Here is a 19,564-nt window from a genome sequence, read left to right as displayed (position 1 = left end):
CCTAACACACCTTGACAGTCATGAACTCACAACTAGCATTACATTTTTCCATGACTTGGGAAACTTACATTCACTATAACACCTTGGCGCTCCCTAGTTGTCATGCCCTCTATTATCCTCCACAATGTCCTAGGTTGATGAGGAGATCGACGGAGGTAACTACAGACCAAGATTTTAGTTTGGTAGCTAGCCCTACCAAACCAGAGAGAACTCTCTCTATGAAATCATAGCCAAGAGATGACTAGAATGTAAAGTATTTTAGGCTAGATAGCTAGGCTCAGGTGGGTTTTGGAAAATTTAGGGTTTTGTTGCTGGATAAGGGAGAAAAACTAGGTAGCTAGGTCAAAGGATCAAAGAATTACAATAGCAAAGACATAAAGGAGCAAGGTAGAATTACTTTTTTGATGGATCTTAGGGTTTTCAGTGTAGTGTAGAGTTTAGTAGAAGCAAAAGGTCTCAATGAGCATGAAACATGAATTCATTAAGCAAGAAAGAAAGTAACGCATAATGATTTTTCCATCACAACAGAGCTTTATGCAAAGAATTATGTTTATAAACTGTAAGGAAAATCATTGAATAATTTATGAATGGCAAGAGAAGATGAATATATTTCATATAAAGCTATAACAAAGAAAAACAACATCACAAACTTACTGCACATGAATTCCTAGATAATAGCTACAAAATGTGTCCTTTGATTTCCAGAAAATGTTCAAGTACAAGCTACAATAATTCTCTCCTCTGAAATACAACCTGTTCTATCACTGAGAAACTGATACATAAATACCAAAACAACATCTTCCCACTCTTAGGAGTCGAATCCATGACTCTAGGAACCGTTCCATGAGGTGTTCTAACCAAACCCTAATGTCTAGGGAAGTTAAAAACAACTTCTACAATTAACTTTGACTCCAACCTATCTCATAAATGAGGTCAATTTTACATCAAAATAACTTACAAAGACTAACCACCCATTACTTACATTTAATTTTACCCTTCACATTCATCTACTTCACCCTTTTGAATTTTACCAAAGTCAAACTAGGAATTACAAAATATTAAGCAATGAAAATTTTACAAAAATCTCAGAAATTTCCACGTGTGTAGTGAGCTATTGGAGTCCATGTTTGAGTGCCTTTCTGAAGTCAAAATCCAGATCCGAAGTCTGTTCTGGAAATCTGGGAGAGCGTAGATGTCTTTAGAGTATTTTTTTCACTCAAAAGGACCCATTTTTGGCTGAGATATGGTCATTCTCCCAAGGTGTCTCCAGGTGCACAATGAAATGGAAAAAGGGGTAGAAAGGTGATTTTTGGCTTCTTTTTTGCAAATTTCTCAAAAACTGAGCCCCAAATCAGGAAAGTGGGAAAATGGGTTTTTAGGGGGGGTCATAATATTTCCAAAAAGGCTTATTTTCCATCATTTGGATCCCTGGGAAGGAGTGCATCGTGAGCTCATTGCGCTCCTAGACAGAAAATTGCTAAAAAATTGCAAGTTTGCACCAGTCTGCACAAGGACACAAATTTTTCTCGAAATCCTCCCAAAATTTGTCTAGAGATGCCTGATGAGGTATGTTATTCAATCGTGGATGCATCGAAAATAAATTCTAAATTATCCTTCGCCTCTTGGCTGATTAGGGTTTCCTTGAGTTTTTCCTTCAACTAATTGATTTTGACCTTGGCAGCCTAATTCCTTGTGTAAGAATGGATGACCATTTTATTTTGCAACTTGTTATCCCTGTTGAAATTTTCAAGGAGATTTTCAAGGTGGAAATTGAATTTGGCAAGCCAAAAATCCTATCCTGATTTATTTCCATGGCAATCCTATCTCCATAGGTCAATTCTTCCTTTGGTGGCTTTTGTTCTCTTTCCCTCTGAAGTGCCTTCCTAAGACCCATTGTCATTGGTATCTTCCTTACCACATGTCCTTCATGCTTCTCAGTGTCCACATGGTCCACCAATTCCTTGCCTTTCATCTCTTGTTTCTTGACTTTGAATTTCTCTTTCTCGATGACTAGCTATTTTGCCTTAAGTTAACTGTTTTCTTTCTCAAGGAATCAAATGATGAATTTTGCCCTTTCCAAATTTTCATTGAGCTCCATGATCTAAGAATCCTTCTCTTTGATGACTTGTTGCAGGGTTTGATGCTCATCATGTGCCTCCAATTCAACTAGGTCAAATTCATGCTCAGTGGGATCCTCCTCATGCAAATAAGTCTCATGGTGTGATGTTGATCCTTGTTCTGCTGATGTAGTAAGCTTGGCCCCTTCATCAATTTGAGGAGAAAACACAAGCCTTCTACCTCTCTGATATGTCTTGCTCACCTCAAGCCTAGGTGCCTTGGAAATCTCATCATGTTTTCTTAATGACCCCATCTCCATGGGATGTACTGACATGGTTTGGTGCTAGCTTGGTGAAGTGGTTATATGTGTTTTCATGGTTGCCTCAATGAAGGTGTCCCATGTCATGTTCTTCTATGTCAACTAATGGAGTACTATAACCTTTATCAAGCTATGGTGAAAGAGGCTGGGATAATGCACTTTTCCTTTCATTTTCACCCTTTCAGACATTTTGGTTAGGCTCTTATACAAGTAGCTAGAGAAATTTAGAGACTTGGCAACTATAAAGTGCATGAGCAGTCTTATGTGGTATTGATATAGCCTGGAAAATATGCCCTCACATGTGAAGAAATTCATGACATCCTTCATAAATGGTGCATATCTCTCCAACAAGTATATGAATGGGAAAAAATGTGAGTATCTCCTTTGTATTGTGATTTCAAGTAGGGTTTGTACTCTTCTAGGTCTAGGTTCATGCCTTTGAACCAGTTTTCATCATGGTTTGGTATACATGTAGCTTGAGAGATTACATCCACTGAAAACATGAAATCAGTCCCTGCAATCGTGATCATGTCTTCCTTCAAGGTGAGGGCAAATAGACATGTGTGATGCTCATGGTATCCTACTTCCTGCACTATTTGACAAAACCCTAAACAATTGACATCTTCAAAGAATTTCATGACAAATGGGGAGGAGGTCATTTCATTGCAATTAGAGGACTCAAACCTTAGTATATTTCTCCCCTTGTTGTACTTCCTCTTCTCTGATGGTGATGAGTCATGCTCCATACTTCAAACCCTAGGTGAAAGGCAACAAAAAATAGTGAAATTTGTTGCTGTGAGGGAATGAGGTTGTATGATGGACTTAGGAGTTGCCTAAATTTGTAAGGAAATTTAGGAGGGTAGCGAGTGATGTCAGTGAGTAGGAGAAAAAGGAATTTTGGGAAATCTGTGAGGGGAGGATGTGGAAAAGGCCAAAACATAGGCCTATCCTAGAAAGAGATAAGGTAGATTAGGGTTTAGAGGAAAATGATGGGATAAAGCTTTGTGATGGATGAAAATGGTGTATTAGCTGCAAATAGAGGTGTAGGGACATGAAACCTAGGGTTTAGGGTAGAAAATCATCATTTGAGGATCAAAACCATGAAAATCATGTAAACCCTAGAAGAATAAGTATTTGATCATTTTCCTGACATATGAGGCAAAGGAGGGCATGAAAATGATTAAACTTACTTGTTATAGAGCCTAGAGGATGAAATGAATGAAGAGGATCTTTGAAAAATGAATTTTGGTGGTCAAACAACAATTTTGGACAACTCTGCCTCGTGCGTAGCGAAGGCTTCTTGTGCGCAGCATGCTCTCCAGTGCGCAATGAAGGCTCTCTGTGCGCAACGATAGTCAATTTTTGCCAGTGAGGGCTATGGAATCACAATTTTTTGCAAAGGAGAGGGGGGATATCGATGCTAGGATGATAGACAAGTGAAAATGAGTGTGAATGAGCTCCTCCATGTGCTTTTATAAATAAAAAATAAAAAATAAAAAAATTGGTGTCTAAGTGATTAATGCGGTAGGATGGCCCACCTCACCAATTCACTTTCTTTTTTAGTTTTGTAGCCTTAGGACCTCTTCTTGTAACTTTAGAACCTTAGGAACACTATTACATCTAAAAACATAAATTACATTTGAAATCAAGTGTTACTAAACAAATTTACCTATTGCTACTCCTCATTTGTCGGATTTATACATGAAATGATTGATTTTGTGACCTTAACACTAATGACCTAATGGTGACACTAAGCTGAATGGAGACCATGATGATGTGACTGAAGTGATATTAATGAGTTTTTCATGATGGTAGACTTAACTGAGTGATGAAAGTGACTGACATATGAAATTCTTGAGAGAGTGAAAATAGCCCTAGACCCACTAGCCAGTGACTAGATTTTATTTAAAGACTCACTAAAATGAAAAAAAATAGACTTGACACCCTAAAAACATCTTGTAAGAGCATATTTGATCACTGGTGACAGGATGAACTAACTGGCACAAACACCCTCATAGATAACCTTACAATTTTTGCGACTTGGGAACCCAACCAATTCATTAGAAAAACAATATTGTGCCCAACCCAAAGTCTCCCTTTCTCTGAAATTGCTTTGTCCACGCCCTATCACAACCATAGGATTGCCTCCTGCAAGTCTTATTCTGAACTTCTCCTAAAACACTTCATCCTTGGGACACCTGGAATTCACTGAAACTCCTTGGCACACACTCTTATTTGTTCATTTCCAAGCATTTTGACCTAGTTCTCCCTTGTGTTCCCCTTACTCTCCCTAACACTCCTCACCATCCATTGACATTGTCTGCCATGTGTTAGCACACCTTTTCATTCCTTGGCATGCCCTGGCACTCCTTAGCTATCATGCCAAATGATAAGGGTTTTGATTTAAGATAATATGATCTAGTCCCACTGATGGATTCTTTTCATCATAGTTGTAAGGATGAGAAGAGGATTGCACTGCGTTAGCAGGAAGGAATTCTTGGTTGAATCTAATCAAATAGTAGTGGTAACATCATCCCAATTGGCTAATGCTATATGTTGTATGAACTTGTTTTCACCCCTTGTTGGTGTTTAGCTTCTTTTATGCCATATCAGCTTATTGTTGTCCCTTAATGAAATACGAGTAAAACGTAGATATCAAGCAAGCTCTATCTCTTCATATCACAAAAGGTTCAAGAAACATCCACAAACACATAGGAGGAGTACACTCATCCCTAATATATATGATATGGGTTTCTTATGCCTAGGCCAAGGATATACTTATCAGTGATGTAAATTAGCTTTGACGTAGATACTATGAAAAAGAATAATATCATACGACACATTAGACACACAGAACGGGTTTGAAACCCTCCTCTTACATAGATACACACCTTAACATGGGTTCAAAAACCCTCATAAATCAATAGGACACCCTTAATGGCTCTAAAAAGCCTCTAACCTCCCTCCATATAACACTTGATGGTTGAAACCCTACAGCTGGAAGTAAGGAATGAAGGATGGGTTCGCATTTTGTTTGCAAACCATCATAGTTGGATGGGGAAGGTTCAATGCCTCGATGTAAGTTTCATCAAGCCTCTCAATCAAAGGCATCCTACCACTATTATGGAAACCCATAGAAATTTCAGTTTTCCCATTTGATATTGCCAATGTGTGATTTCATCATTGAACCACTCAAAATTAGGTTTTGACACTATGGAAAAATGTGAAATGAGAGGGATCTGCTAGAGTAACTATCATGCTAACTATTTACAAGGAAGGAGGGGTTTTCATAATGGACCATAATAGTAGGTAGGAAGGAATTAGTGTTTTCATAGCTCTCAACCATAACTTCTCTCATGGTGGTGCCCTTTCATGGTGGATAGTTCAATTTAACCACCTCATCAACTATGCGGTTACTAAAAGCCTCTCCTATTTGTTTTGTTGAGCCTCACTAACTTCATGGGGAACAACACATTTGGCTATCCAAACAATGATATGGAAAAGCTCTCGCTCACTTGGCCTCAAAGAAAGCTAAGGGTATATGGCTCACTTACGACCTAACACTTATTGACCTAACACAACTACCTAATAGTCCTACCTAATAGTGAAAACAAAACACCTATGTGGTTGAACCTCCCTAGTCTCGTCAATGACAATATAGGTGAAAATTAGGTCCCCCATGGGGATCTCCATAGGCTCATGTAGCAGCCTTACACCTCAGCATGTGGGGACCTGAATCCTTCATGGCTCTATTGCTTGCTTAGTTGAACCCCTCCTATCAGCGGTTGTGGAACCTCATCTAGAGACACGACCTTCATTATGATACAATCAGTTGCCAATGGATATACTATTTGAGGTGTTGATGTTTCGAATCTATCTTGGTTAGTACCTACCACCTCATCCTATTTGTTCGATTGAAACTCATCATCTATTGGTTGAACATCATCTCTAATTAAAGGAATCATGGAAGGAATTAACATGTTCATAGAAGATAATCTATACTTTATATCATCTTATGAAGAATGTGATTCATCTGACCCTGCAGAATTTGGGATTTACTCATCATAGTTCTCACAGTGGGGATATGACCACTTACATAGATACATCACGAGTTCATTCAGCCTTACCTAGTAAGAACCTAAATCCTAAATAGCTCTTCTCGATGATGTAGGAATTTCCTCGGAACAATCAAATTGACATAGTTTAGTCTCCCTTCATCAGTAACCATGAGAATAGGAGAAAAATATAGAGAACAATATTTGGATATTTCCCTTATTCCCTTTCCATTAGATAGAATGGTGATGAGATTTGGACCATAGACCTGATGAAAATAGCAGAAGCTACAGTTCAAGATGGGGCTTTGGAGATGGATGGACTAGCCCAACTAAACTATTTTTTATTAGTTAACTGGGATCAAGGTGCTAAAAAAAGGCCTACTTATAGTATGGGAGGAGGGGGTCTCGGCACATACCATATGTATTAGTGTTTTGGAACCTCCTCTTGGTGTTCCCTTATGAGAAGTGTCGAAGCTTAGGCCTGCCTGGACACTTGTTGTGGAAAACCTACTCATGCGGGAGATCCCAAGCACTAAGAAAGTTTTGGGGATCTATCTGTCCCAACCAAATGTAACATGGGGAGGACATGGATACTGTGTCTAGTGGGTTACACTCTGGATGAAGTGTTGTGGTAGCAGAACTCCTATCAGTGGTTGTACAAACTCATATGGAATAGGTCTTGACCAATACCAGGCCACAGGAGGTCTTGGGGAATGTGTTATGAAACCACCTCACAAAAAGATAGAAAAGAGAGATCCACGCCTTAGAATTCAGCCTCTTCGAGGGGGCAACCTCCTTTACATTACATAAATTAACAATTCTTGGATGATACAAATGACAAAACATCCTTTCTATATATAGGAGTCTAAGGAGTCACAATATAATCCAGGCGACCTAACAATAATAATATAAAGCCACAAAAATAACAATAGAGGGATTCTATGGGGCACAGAAATAACAATATGGGGGTAATAGGGGCACAACAATATAAATAGGGGGTATAACTACAATAGTAATGGGGTAATCACTAGTATTATAGGGACCCAACATGCCCCTCTCCTTCAAAAAATTGTTGTCCTCAACGCTTGAGTAGTTCTGGATACTTCTGCATAAAATTCTCATCCTCCCATGTGGAATCTTCAGCGGATAAGTTCTTCCACTTGATAAGATACTCTGAAATTGATCGATTTCGTAGCTGTCGAGTTCTTGTTTCTGTGATTGCTTCCGGTTCCAATATAATTTTTCCTTCCTCGTCAAGTTCTGGCAATATTGTTTGAATTGGGAGCTTGTCACCTATAACCTTCTTTAAACATGAAACATGGAAAACTGGGTGCAATCGAGAAGCTGCAGGAAGCTCCAATTTGTATGCCATAGTACCAATCTTTTCCAACACCTTGTACGGACCATAATACTTTGGTGATAATTTATTATCCTTCTTAGCTTGCTTTAGGGACATTTGCTTATATGGTTGTAGCCGTAGGAATACCCAATCACCTACATCAAAACTTCTTTCACTGCGATGTTGATCTGCCTGTTGTTTCATTCTATTTTGTGCCAACACGAGGTTATCCTTTAAGAGTTGGAGGACTTGTTGTTGATGTTCGATGTGATGTTCCACTGCCTGAACCTTAGAATTTTCTCTTAAATATGATGTGATGGATGGTGGTTGATACCCATAAAGTGCCATAAATGGGGTCATTTTTGTTGCTGTATGGAAGGAAGTGTTATACCACCATTCAGCCAGAGGCAACCATTTGACCCATTGTGTCTGTTTATCAGATACAAAGCAATGAAGATATCCTTCCAAACATTTGTTTACTATCTCAGTTTGCCCATCAGATTGAGGATGATAAGATGAGCTATGAGCTAACTGAGTACCAAGACAAGAAAATAATTTTGTCCAAAAATTTCTAGTGAAAATGGGATCTCTGTCACTTACAATAATCTTTGGGTTTCCATGTAGCTTTTGAACTGTTTCCATAAATGTAGTAGAAACTGTACTGGCTTTAAATGGATGTGATAATGCACAAAAGTGTGCATACTTGGTAAGTCTGTCAACTACCACCATGATGACACTCTTTCCCTCAGACTTGGGTAAACCTGTGATAAAATCCATTGAAACCTCCTCCCAACGTTGGCTTGGAATGGATAAAGGTTGTAATAGACCTGGTGTCTTAATTGTTTCAACTTTATTTCGCTGGCAAACCAAACATTCTGCCACAAACTTTTGAATATCTGATTTAAGGCCATCCCAAAAAAATTCCTTCTTAACCCTGTGGTAAGTTTTTAAAAATCCTGAGTGCCCTCCTAAGGGAGAAGTGTGCAATTCCATAAGAATCTTTTGTTTTAGCTGGGAATTCTTACAGAGATATAAGCGATCTTTGTACCATAACGAATCATTTTTCCAGCTAAATGTATCAGAAGTACTGGAATCTTGTTGTAGCTTTTGAATAAGTGCCCACACTTCTTCATCGTTCTTCCATTCCTCCCTTGCTTCGTTTATCCAATCTGGTTGGATAATAGAAATGGCACACAACAATGCTTCCACATCCTCATCCTTTCTTGAGAGTGCATCTGCCACCACATTTTGCTTCCCTTTTTTGTAGATGATTTCAAAGTCATAACCCAACATCTTTGTGACCCACTTTTGTTGCTCTTCAGAGGATAATCTTTGTTCTAAAAAGTATTTAAGGCTATCATGATCCGTTTTTACCTTGAAGTGTCTTCCCATTAGGTAGGGTCGCCATTTCTTAAGTGCATGGAGTATTGCCAACATTTCCTTCTCATAAATAGCTTTGCTTAAAAACTTTCCCTTGATTGGACGACTTTCAAAAGCAATGGGTCTTTCATCTTGCATTAGAACAGCACCAATTCCATTTCCTGAAGCATCACATTCCACAATAAAGGTTTTTGTGAAGTCCGGCGTAGCTAAGACCGGTGCTTGGCACATTGCCTCTTTAAGATTTTCAAAGGCCTTTGTTGCTTCCGAAGTCCATGAAAATGAATCTTTATTCAATAATGTTGTTAGAGGTGCTGCTATTCTCCCATAATTCTTAACAAACTTGCGATAATACCCTGTCAACCCAAGAAATCCTCGCAAATGCTTTATGGATGTGGGGATTTTCCATTCCTTAATGGCTTTAATTTTGCTAGGGTCTACCTTAACTCCTTCATGAGATACAATATGACCCAAATATTCCACCTCTTGGACTCCAAAGAAACATTTGGATCTTTTTGCATATAATTGTTTCTCCTCCAATAGTTGTAACACCCTGTCAACATGTTCAACATGATCCTTCCAAGACTTGCTGTAGATTAGTATATCATCAAAAAATACTAACACAAATTTTCTAAGGAATGGTTTGAAAATTGAATTCATCAAACCTTGAAATGTTGAAGGTGCATTGGTAAGGCCAAAAGGCATGACCAAAATTCATAATGACCCTCATGAGTTCTAAATGCCGTTTTCGGAATGTCTTCAATCTTCATTCTAATTTGATGATATCCCGAACAAAGATCCAACTTGGTGAAGTAAATTGATCCATGTAATTCATCCAGTAATTCATCAATAACAGGAATGGGGAACTTATCTTTAATAGTGAGCTTGTTGAGCTCCCTATAATCTGGACACATGCGCCATGATCCATCCTTCTTGTGCACCAATACTACTAGAGCTGAGAAAGAACTTTGACTCGGTTGAATTATACCAGCCTCTAGCATTTCTGCAACCATACGTTCAATTTCACTTTTTTGGACATATGGATATCTGTACGGCCTGATGTTTGGAGGAACACTTCCTGGAATCATATGAATAGCATGATCATGATCACGCATAGGTGGGAGACCTTTGGGAGTCTCAAATACCTTGGAATGATTTTCCAGGACTTTTTGGAGATCTGGAGAAATAGATGATTCCAATGTGGAAACATCTAGCGAACATAATTGTGCAATTACACCTCTTTTCTCCTTTTTTAGAAGCTTTGTCATGCCATTAGAGCTGATTATCTTTCCTGGTTTCCCTGCAATACCCCTTAATTCAACTTCCTTTCCTTCCATAGAAAATTTCATGAAAAGTTCTTGAAAATTAAAAGCTATTGTACCCAAGGATTGTAGCCATTGGACTCCTAGTACAACATCAGCACCTCCCATTGGAATGGAAAGCATTGGGCTAGTCAATACATATTCTCCCATGGATAGCTTGATATTATGGCACTTTCCAGAACAATTTATTGTTCCTCCATTTGCAATCATCACTTGACACTCTGGTGCTGGATATAGGAAGCAATTCAATTCTTTTGCTACCCTACAATGAATAAAATTGTGGGTGCTTCCTGAATCAATCAACACTATTACCTTTTTCTTCTTGATTTGTCCTTCTATCTTGATGGTTTGAGGAGTGGTAATTCCTGCCAATGCATTACAAGATATGGTCGGATTTATTTGTTCTTCATCTAGGCTTTGTTCCTGGAATATATCCTCTTCTTTTGACCTTTCTTGCTCCTTTTCTTCTTCCTCTTCACAATCTATGTAGAATATTTTCTTCTCAGCACACTTATGACCTTTTGTGTATTTGCTATCACAATTGTAACAAAGCCCTTTTGCTCTTTTTTCTTCCAATTGTTGTGGTGTCAACCTTGTAGGTTGTGGAAGACTATGGGCAACAACACTTCCGTCTTTATAGTTGTGAATGGTATGCTTCCTAGTTGCCATAATTTTGCTTTCCATTTTTCTTGCTAACCTGAATGCCTTCTCTAATGAATCAGGTTCCCAAAGGCGCACATCATGTTGGATATTATCCTTTAAAGACCCTATGAACACATCAATCCTATGCTCCTCTGGAATATCTTTTACCCTTATGTTCAATTTTTGGAACTCCTCAATGTGCTCCATTATTGAACCCTTTTGTTTGAGACTTATCAATTGGCTAAAAAAAGTGTTGCTTTTTGTATCCTCATAATGTGCTATCAATTCTTCCGTAAAAATTGCCCAAGTGATAAATTGTTTACGAGAACAAAGCCATTGATACCATAGAAACTGATTTGGTTCCAAATATAAAGTTGCCATACGTACCTTTTGTGTGTTTTGCACATTATTGAGATCGAAGAATTGCTCCATCTGTAATATCCATGTGGCGGGATCCTTGCCATCAAACTTCCTCATATCGATTTTTGGAACATGGTGAGTCTTCGATCCAACATTAGAGTCTATGGAATCATGATTAACATTTCTTTTGTTCTCATCATGAGTTTCCTTTACTACCTTTTCACCATTAGTGACCCTTTCTTGTATCAACTTCTTCAATTCTTCCATGTCTGTCTTCAAATCTATCTTCAAATCATCCATCTTAGCTTCCATGCCCTTTATCTTAGATTCCACGCCATTTACCTTAGCTTCTGTTAGCTTTTGTGAGCTTGACATTTGTTGCACTTGTTCTTGTAATTTTGATATATCATGTAGCATTTCTTCCTCTTCTTCATGAGTCATGCTAGAGATTTCAGGGTCCTTACTAGGTGTTTGCATTTTCTTTCCTCGGGGCATCAGTTACCGATAATAATTCTTTACTATGCCCTTTGAATTCCGTTAAACCAAGCTTACACAAAAATTAAAAAAAAAAACTACACACCTTTTTTCACTTTATAGAAGCCTGATATTGAATCTGATGTATCTCTGTAATTTCGGATCATCCAATTCTGAAATTGCTACCTGTAGTAGCCTTCTATGTCCTCTTTCCAATGCCACAAGTCTGAGCCAAATTGGATTCTCCAAAGAAGCGTTATGTGAAATCTCCCACAGTGACTTGCTTTTAGACTGGTTCGGTAGAGCAAAATTGTACAACGTGCCACGAGTCCCTGTTTCAACCTTTGAATCTAAAACACACATAAAAGGAACTACAGTCCGTCCTCTTTCTGTATCTTCTTACTAAATTTCAATTTTATCCCCAGAGAGAAAGTTATGACGATTTTCCCCAGGTCACCTGTTTTGAATGTAATTCAGGAGTCTGCAAAAATACCAACTTCCTCAGATCATATCTCCGCCAATATCGCGCGAAACTCTCTGAAATTTGGACCCGAGGTTCAGCGCGATTTCTTCTCAAATGGGTTTTTTTTGCGAGTTCTGAAACGTCACAGAAAAAAATTTATAGCGAGAATTCCACGATGACCTGTTTGGATCAGCGAAACCCTAGAATCCAAAGCTCTGATGCCAAATGTTATGAAACCAGCTCACAAAAAGATAGAAAAGAGATATCCACGCCTTAGAATTCAGCCTCTTCGAGGGGGCAACCTCCTTTACATTACATAAATGAACAATTCTTGGATGATACAAATGACAAAACCTCCTTTCTATATATAGGAGTCTAAGGAGTCACAATATAATCCAGCCGACCTAACAATAATAATATAAAGCCACAAAAATAACAATAGAGGGATTCTATGGGGCACAGAAATAACAATATGGGGGTAATAGGGGCACAACAATATAAATAGGGGGTATAACTACAATAGTAATGGGGTAATCACTAGTATTATAGGGACCCAACAGAATGGGTGGGTGCCTAAGAGATCACATACCCCTCTTGAATAGGTAAGGTTTTGAATATGTGGTCCAATAAACAAATGAACATGGTGAAATTACTTTGAAATTCAAGTTGTGCACTTAGGGCTAATTTTGTAAGGTCTAGCTGCTATGGCAATGTCTGAGTCTAGTGGAGGAATGTTTTTGGTTCCGTTAAGTAGTTAAGTGCTCACTCTAACAGCCAAGGGAAAACTAGGAGATACACTACCCGAGATCTAGGCCATAAATTTAGGTCAAAAACTACATAGTGCAAAGCCATACATAGAGAGTGTAGCTCCATGATTTTCTTTAGTACTGGCCCACATACATATGGAATGATTGATTCCTATGTACAAAAGGTAAAGGTAAAAGCCTCCATGGCTTCCTATATTCACATAACAATGTGGTTGTTACTATGGTCGTATTTCCTCTCCATGGTTCCTTCGAAAGTCAAAAAGCTTCTAGCCTTCCACGACTCATGCTTGGTTCATGATTTATGGTTAAAATCCACAAAGCTCTTACCTTTCCATGTTCTTGGTTCCTGCCTTCCATGGTTGTTCTGAATTGGTTCTTTTAGGAGCAAGGCTGCTCCGTTAAGCCCTAGCTTCCACAATAGGTGTGGTAGCTTCTGTAGTTTCTGTATAGCCCATTAAACATTAAATGAAAGCCTATGTCCATGTTACTACAAGTCACGCTTCGTTTACGTTAATCTTGTTGTTGTTGTCCAATACCTAGGATTTCATGGCTTTATGATTTAAGAAAAACACATCACTTCTAATTCCTTTGATGTTTTCATACTTTCTCACATTGTTGTGGTCCTACAATGAAGGATAGAGATCATATATTAATCTTGAAATTGTAGGCCTCATTCTTCTTTGGCATCTTAGGGTTTCATGCTCAATCTCTCTACTTATCAATCCCTACAATGAAGGATAGATATTAGATATTAATATTGAAATTTCAGGCCTCATTCTTCTTTGGCATCTTAGGGTCACATGCTCGATCCCTCTGCTTATCTCTCAAAGAGGGAGATTTCCAATTTGTATTTCATGCATAATTCATATTCCGCAACAAAAGGATGCAACTGTAAGTGATCACCAAGGAGAATGAGATGTTGAGTGAAGGAGTTGATGCAGGGAAGACCATGGGCCTCCAAAACCTTTGACGGCCTCTTCTATCACCACTATTTCTTCTTGCAATGCCTAGAGGAGGACATAATTTTGAGTAGCCCCAGTGGTTTTCATTCCCACAACTTTTGCTTTTCTTAAAATTTTGAGGCTAGGCTTATGATCATGTTGAAGTAACCCATCACATATTTCTTTGTATCTCTCAGATAGATTGTGCAGTTCCTCCTCAACCTTTTCATTGGCTTTCTGAAACTAATGATTATGCAACTTGATCTTTGATTTTTATGGAAACGACCATAAATATTGGGAACTAAGTATTTTGTCTAGAGATATCTCTACTGAAGAAGATTTATTCGACACTATCTGCTTCCCTTTAAATTTTTCATCAGCTTTATCAACCACTAGTTCATCTCTCGTCCCTTTCTACCATACCTCTCAGTCAAGTTGAACACCTGTTGATTTTCTCTTGCACATTGGTACACATTAATTCATTGTCTCTATCACGAAGTCTTCCAAAAAGGACATTCAACCTTGGCTTCAACATTGAATTTTTGAATCACCACTGATTCGAACAATATTTTTATTTACAGAAGAAATGGATTCCAGGAACTAAATTAGTGCATGGTTGGTATAACAAATGACCAAAATAGGATCGCACTGTATGTTATATAGGAGGATTCTGGAAATGGTCAAACCAACATAGTTTTTCGCAGTTTTGGGAGGGCCCTATAATGGTCACCCTCTTTGTCAAGCCCTACTTCACGACTTCTATCTAGCTTTGTCTAAGGTGGAATTCCACTCAGGCCATTTTTGCAAAATGTGGAGTGTGCTTCTACCCAAACAATTTTGGATCCTCAAAAATGCACATTCTAAATTATATGCATCCTTTAATTTCCTCTTTTCTAGATAACTTGGCTCTATAGTTTGGAGTTCTAATGATAGAAAGTGCTCCTCGAAAGGAAGCTCTTTTATTTCTGGGCATTGAAGACATTTCAAAACATGGACATAGGTATGAAGATTCTTTGAAAGACAATATGAAATAAATGAACTACAGATTCCCATAAAATGTAAAGAAAATTCAAACAAAGAGCAAATAGGGTCCCATGGATGTGCCATTTCCAAACTTCTCAATTACATCATCAGGGTTGGCTGCCCCACACTCAGTCCAAGTAATTTGCCCAATTTTCTGATCCATAGTCATCCGAGAAAGCAAATCCTCAACTCTTGCTTCAATGGATTGCCCATGATCCATTTAATTGTTTAGTCTTGTGAATTTAATTAGAAATATGTTATTACACTTTCCAAAAGTTTCAAATTTTAGTACAAATTGTATCTTTCTAACAAAGTTTGGAGATGCATTCTAATGAATCTTGATATCTCAGTGAAAACAATAAATTTATGTATCATTTACTAGTAGCATATGCACAACAAATGGTACAATTAATTCAATCATGATTTTGGGTTTTAACTGAGGGAGTGGGATAAGGCACATTTATGTTATTTCGATTCAACAAAAATATAGAAGAAATTTGATATATACACTCAAAAATAACTAATATGGAATGAGATGATTAATGTTGAATGTGTTAATTACTTTCATTTTTAATGTAGTTTGTATATAATGTGTTAATTGTATAGTTTGCATGTAAAATTTACCTAAAAGATTAAGATGTAAAAATTAGTGTGATAATTATTAATATATTAAAAATATTTGATTTTGTGTATATTTATTCTTTTATTCTCAAGGAAGTGGCTATAGTGGTTGTTTTCATCCTCTATTCATCAAGTTGGTTGTTTCTTGAATAGTGTCAAATATTGTAGGTGGTGGAGGTTCGAAGGACAGACTCACGATTGCCCCAAAAACTCCAGGTTTTTATCTCTTTAAGTGGTTGTTTATTCAAATTAGAATTTTGATATGGTAAAAAATGCAGAATTCAATTTAAAAAGAAACGTATTTAAAGTGTTTTATTGTTTTATTTATTCTATTTATAGGTAATTGTCTCCAATCTAAGATTATAATTTTTCTCAAAAACCTAATTATTCTCTACACCAATAAAATTAACTTGAATGAAATCATTCCATTAGTGATGGTCAAAATTATGAATTAATATATATAGAATATTATGCATTAATTTTATTTTTTATTGCTTTTATTTAAAGTGGAATTTTAATGTTATTGAATGGTAATTTTTTAATTTCTTCAAGAGAAAAGGTTCTTAACGGTAAACATATAAATCCAAATTCCAAATTCCAAATTCCAACCCTTATCGCCTTTTTAAGCATAAGATTTACCTATTCGATGAAATCTACTCATACCTTCTAGTTATTTTGTGAAGTTATAGGCAAGGAGGGCTTAAGGCTTTAAACATAATAGGTCGTACTGGAGGATCTTGGATTTTGGGGAAGAATGGCTCGTAACGAAGAGAAGGCACAGTCTATGCTGAACAGGTTCTTGACATTTAATAACAAAGAGAAGAATAAACCCAAGGAGAGGCACTCGTTTCTGGCTTCAAAATGTCGTGATCTCGTATAGGCACACAAATGGAGGCAGCAGATAATACGAGAGATCGGAGGGAAGGTCACGGAGATTCAAAACTTAGACCTTAGCAGATACTGCCTCCCAGACCTCAACGACGAGATCAACAAGTTGATTAGGGAAAAGGAGCACTGAGAAGCTCAGATCATAGAGCTTGGCAGCCCTAATTATGCGAAAGTAGGGGCCAAGATGACATAATTGGAAGGAAACTAGGTGGATTGGCACAGAGTTGTCCATGCTACCATTTTTCACTAGTCACAAGATGAGTTTAACTATACCAGATAGTTCAAATATTTTCTATATTTCATAGTTGGATCATAATTGGTTTATCTAATCGTTTTTTTTTTTGTTCGGCACATATTTTGGGATCTTGTTTGGCTTATTGTAGGATATCTCGGTGATGAGATCTGGCACCAATATTCTTGAAGCTCCTCCATGGACCTCAATTTCGATAAGGCCATAGAACATTTCACCATGCAGCCTGGTCATTGGTCGATCTATGGTTAAATATTAATCACTGTTGCGCCAAAAAATTTGGGATTTTGTCAGAATTACACTATAATGGTTATGATTCCATAACTGAATTTGATGTCTTTTGCTCGCAGGGTTTTCACATCACATGCTTAATTGGAAAAACGTCGATGCCAAGGTTTAATACCTTACTTTCACGACAATTTCTTCAGGGTTGACAAACATCACTTAGAAATTATGCCAAAGTAGGGGCCAAGATGACAGACTCGAAAGGAAACTAGGTGGATGTGCACAGTGATGTCGGTGCTACCATTTTTCACTAGTCGCAAGACGGGTTTAGCTATACCAGATAATTCAAATATTTTCCAGATTTCATAGTTGGATCATAATTGGTTTATCTAATCGTTTTGTTTTTTTTTGGCACATATTTTGGGATCTCGTTTGGCTTATTGTAGGATATCTCAGTGGTGAGATCTAGCACCAATATTCTTGAAGCTCCTCCACGGACCTCAATTTTGTTAAGGCCATAGAACATTTCACCATGTAGCCTGGTCATTGGGCGATCTATGGTTAAATATTAATCACTGCACAGAGAATATGGAATACTATCCCTAGTTTGCAAGTTCACTAAGATACATCACACCAAAAAAATTGGGATTTTGTTAGAATTACACTATAATAGTTATGATTCCATAACTAGATTTGATGCCTTTTGCTTGCAGGGTTTTCACATCACATGCTTAATTGGAAAACGTTGATGCCAAGGTTTAATACTTTACTTTCACGACAATTTCTTCTAGGTTGAAAAACATCACTTTAGAAATTATGCCAAAGTAGGGGTCAAAATTTCCTCCAACTTGACAAACATCACTTTAGAAATTATGCCAAAGTAGGGGCCAAGATGACAGACTTGGAAGGAAACTAGGTGGATGTGCACAATGCTGTCGGTGCTACCATTTTGCACTAGCCGCAAGACGGGTTTAACTCGGGCTTCACTATATCCCTGTGAATCCTGTTTCGTCCACTATTTGTTGCCGCTTTCTCTATATTTCATGGACAAAAGAGCCAAGGAAATGTACAACATATTAAATGCACATTAAATAGTACAATCAAAGCCTGTGACCCACCATAATACCGAAAGTTTAAATTGAATCTATAGTGGGCACTGGGTACTGCTACTATCAACACCAAACAATACCTCTCCTCTGCGTAATTTCTGATCATTGCTATTTATTTCTGCCATCTGAGGGACGAGAATGTGAGGGATCTCTTGTCATGTAGTTAGATACAAATTAGGGGATCCTTTGTCATGTAGTTGAATGCAAATTATGATAAACTCAGTTAGAGATACTTCAGGACTACGAAATTCCTAGCCATCCTCAAAGAGCTATTCGATAAAACCTCGGAGGAAAAAAAGAGGAGGTCTACCTATGATATTTACAAGTGAAACGATGCAAGTTATTATGGCTACAAGGATGACAAGGACAAGATCTTGGAGAAAGTCGAGCAACTCACAGAGGAGGAGATGCAGGTCAAGGCACCAAGAGTGTGGCAGAGGATTGAGTCTGTCGAAAGGCAGGCCAGGTTAACAATGAAGAGTGTGGAGGTCACTGCGGTTAAGCCAGTTTTATTCAAGGAAGATGAGGATGTGGCGAAATAAATCGGAGAGCAGGAGAAGGGAAGCCAACAACAGAGAGAGTGAGAGTTTGTTGCCCATGTGCCCCTACCAGATGAGGAAGAGATTGAGCGCATGGTTATGGAGAAGAAGAAACAAGAGCTTCTTAGTAAATAAACGAGTGAGGATCTTCTGGAGGAGCAGTTCCAGACCAAGGAAATGCTTGATATTCAACAATAAGGTATTCTATTGAAGCTTATGGATCTTCAGGTTTTTTTTCAAATGAGCTTCTCCATTTCCATGAGGGTGGGGTTGTCAATGCTCCCATGAGGGTGGTGACTTGAGTGTATATCCTTGGTGACTTTGGCAGAATAGTTTTCCTCACCTAACACTTAAGTGAAAAGAATCTATTTTATACCCTAAAACATGTATTGAACAATTTTCACCATTCATCTTATCTTTTAGAATAGTCAGCACACAATTTACATAAAAATTATATAATAATTTGTTCAAAATTTGAATGATTCCATCCCAAGTGCATTGGTTTAAACTTATTGTTAGATTAGTTGTGATCATCAAGTATATATCAATATAGTGTTTTAGTAGTTTTGTACTCTTAGTTGCCTTTAGTATAGTTTATCTGCTAGTGAATTGTGTCTCTTATTTGAAAGGTTAAAGTTCACATGTGATGTTTCTTTTTGTATTTAGACATTGTCACTCATGTATTATTATGATCTGAAACAAAAGTTTTCACACTACACAATTTTCCACCATTAGTAAATTTTAATCTCTCATTTAGTTAGAAGAATTGATTTTATTTCTCATCATGGT

At 37.6% G+C, this 19,564-nt stretch overlaps 1 pseudogene; it reads left to right on the top strand.

Moving 5' to 3' along the window:
* Positions 1 to 16,518: 16,518 nt before the first annotated feature.
* On the top strand, positions 16,519 to 18,973 carry LOC149204282 (uncharacterized; annotated as a pseudogene).
* Positions 18,974 to 19,564: the final 591 nt, after the last annotated feature.

The sequence above is a fragment of the Pinus tabuliformis genome, chromosome 1_2, assembly GCF_031772625.1.
Source record: "Pinus tabuliformis cultivar Carrire ecotype Pingquan chromosome 1_2, CPIR1, whole genome shotgun sequence".
In the NCBI taxonomy this organism is placed as follows: domain Eukaryota; kingdom Viridiplantae; phylum Streptophyta; class Pinopsida; order Pinales; family Pinaceae; genus Pinus; species Pinus tabuliformis.
This window is presented reverse-complemented; position numbering and strand designations above follow the sequence as displayed.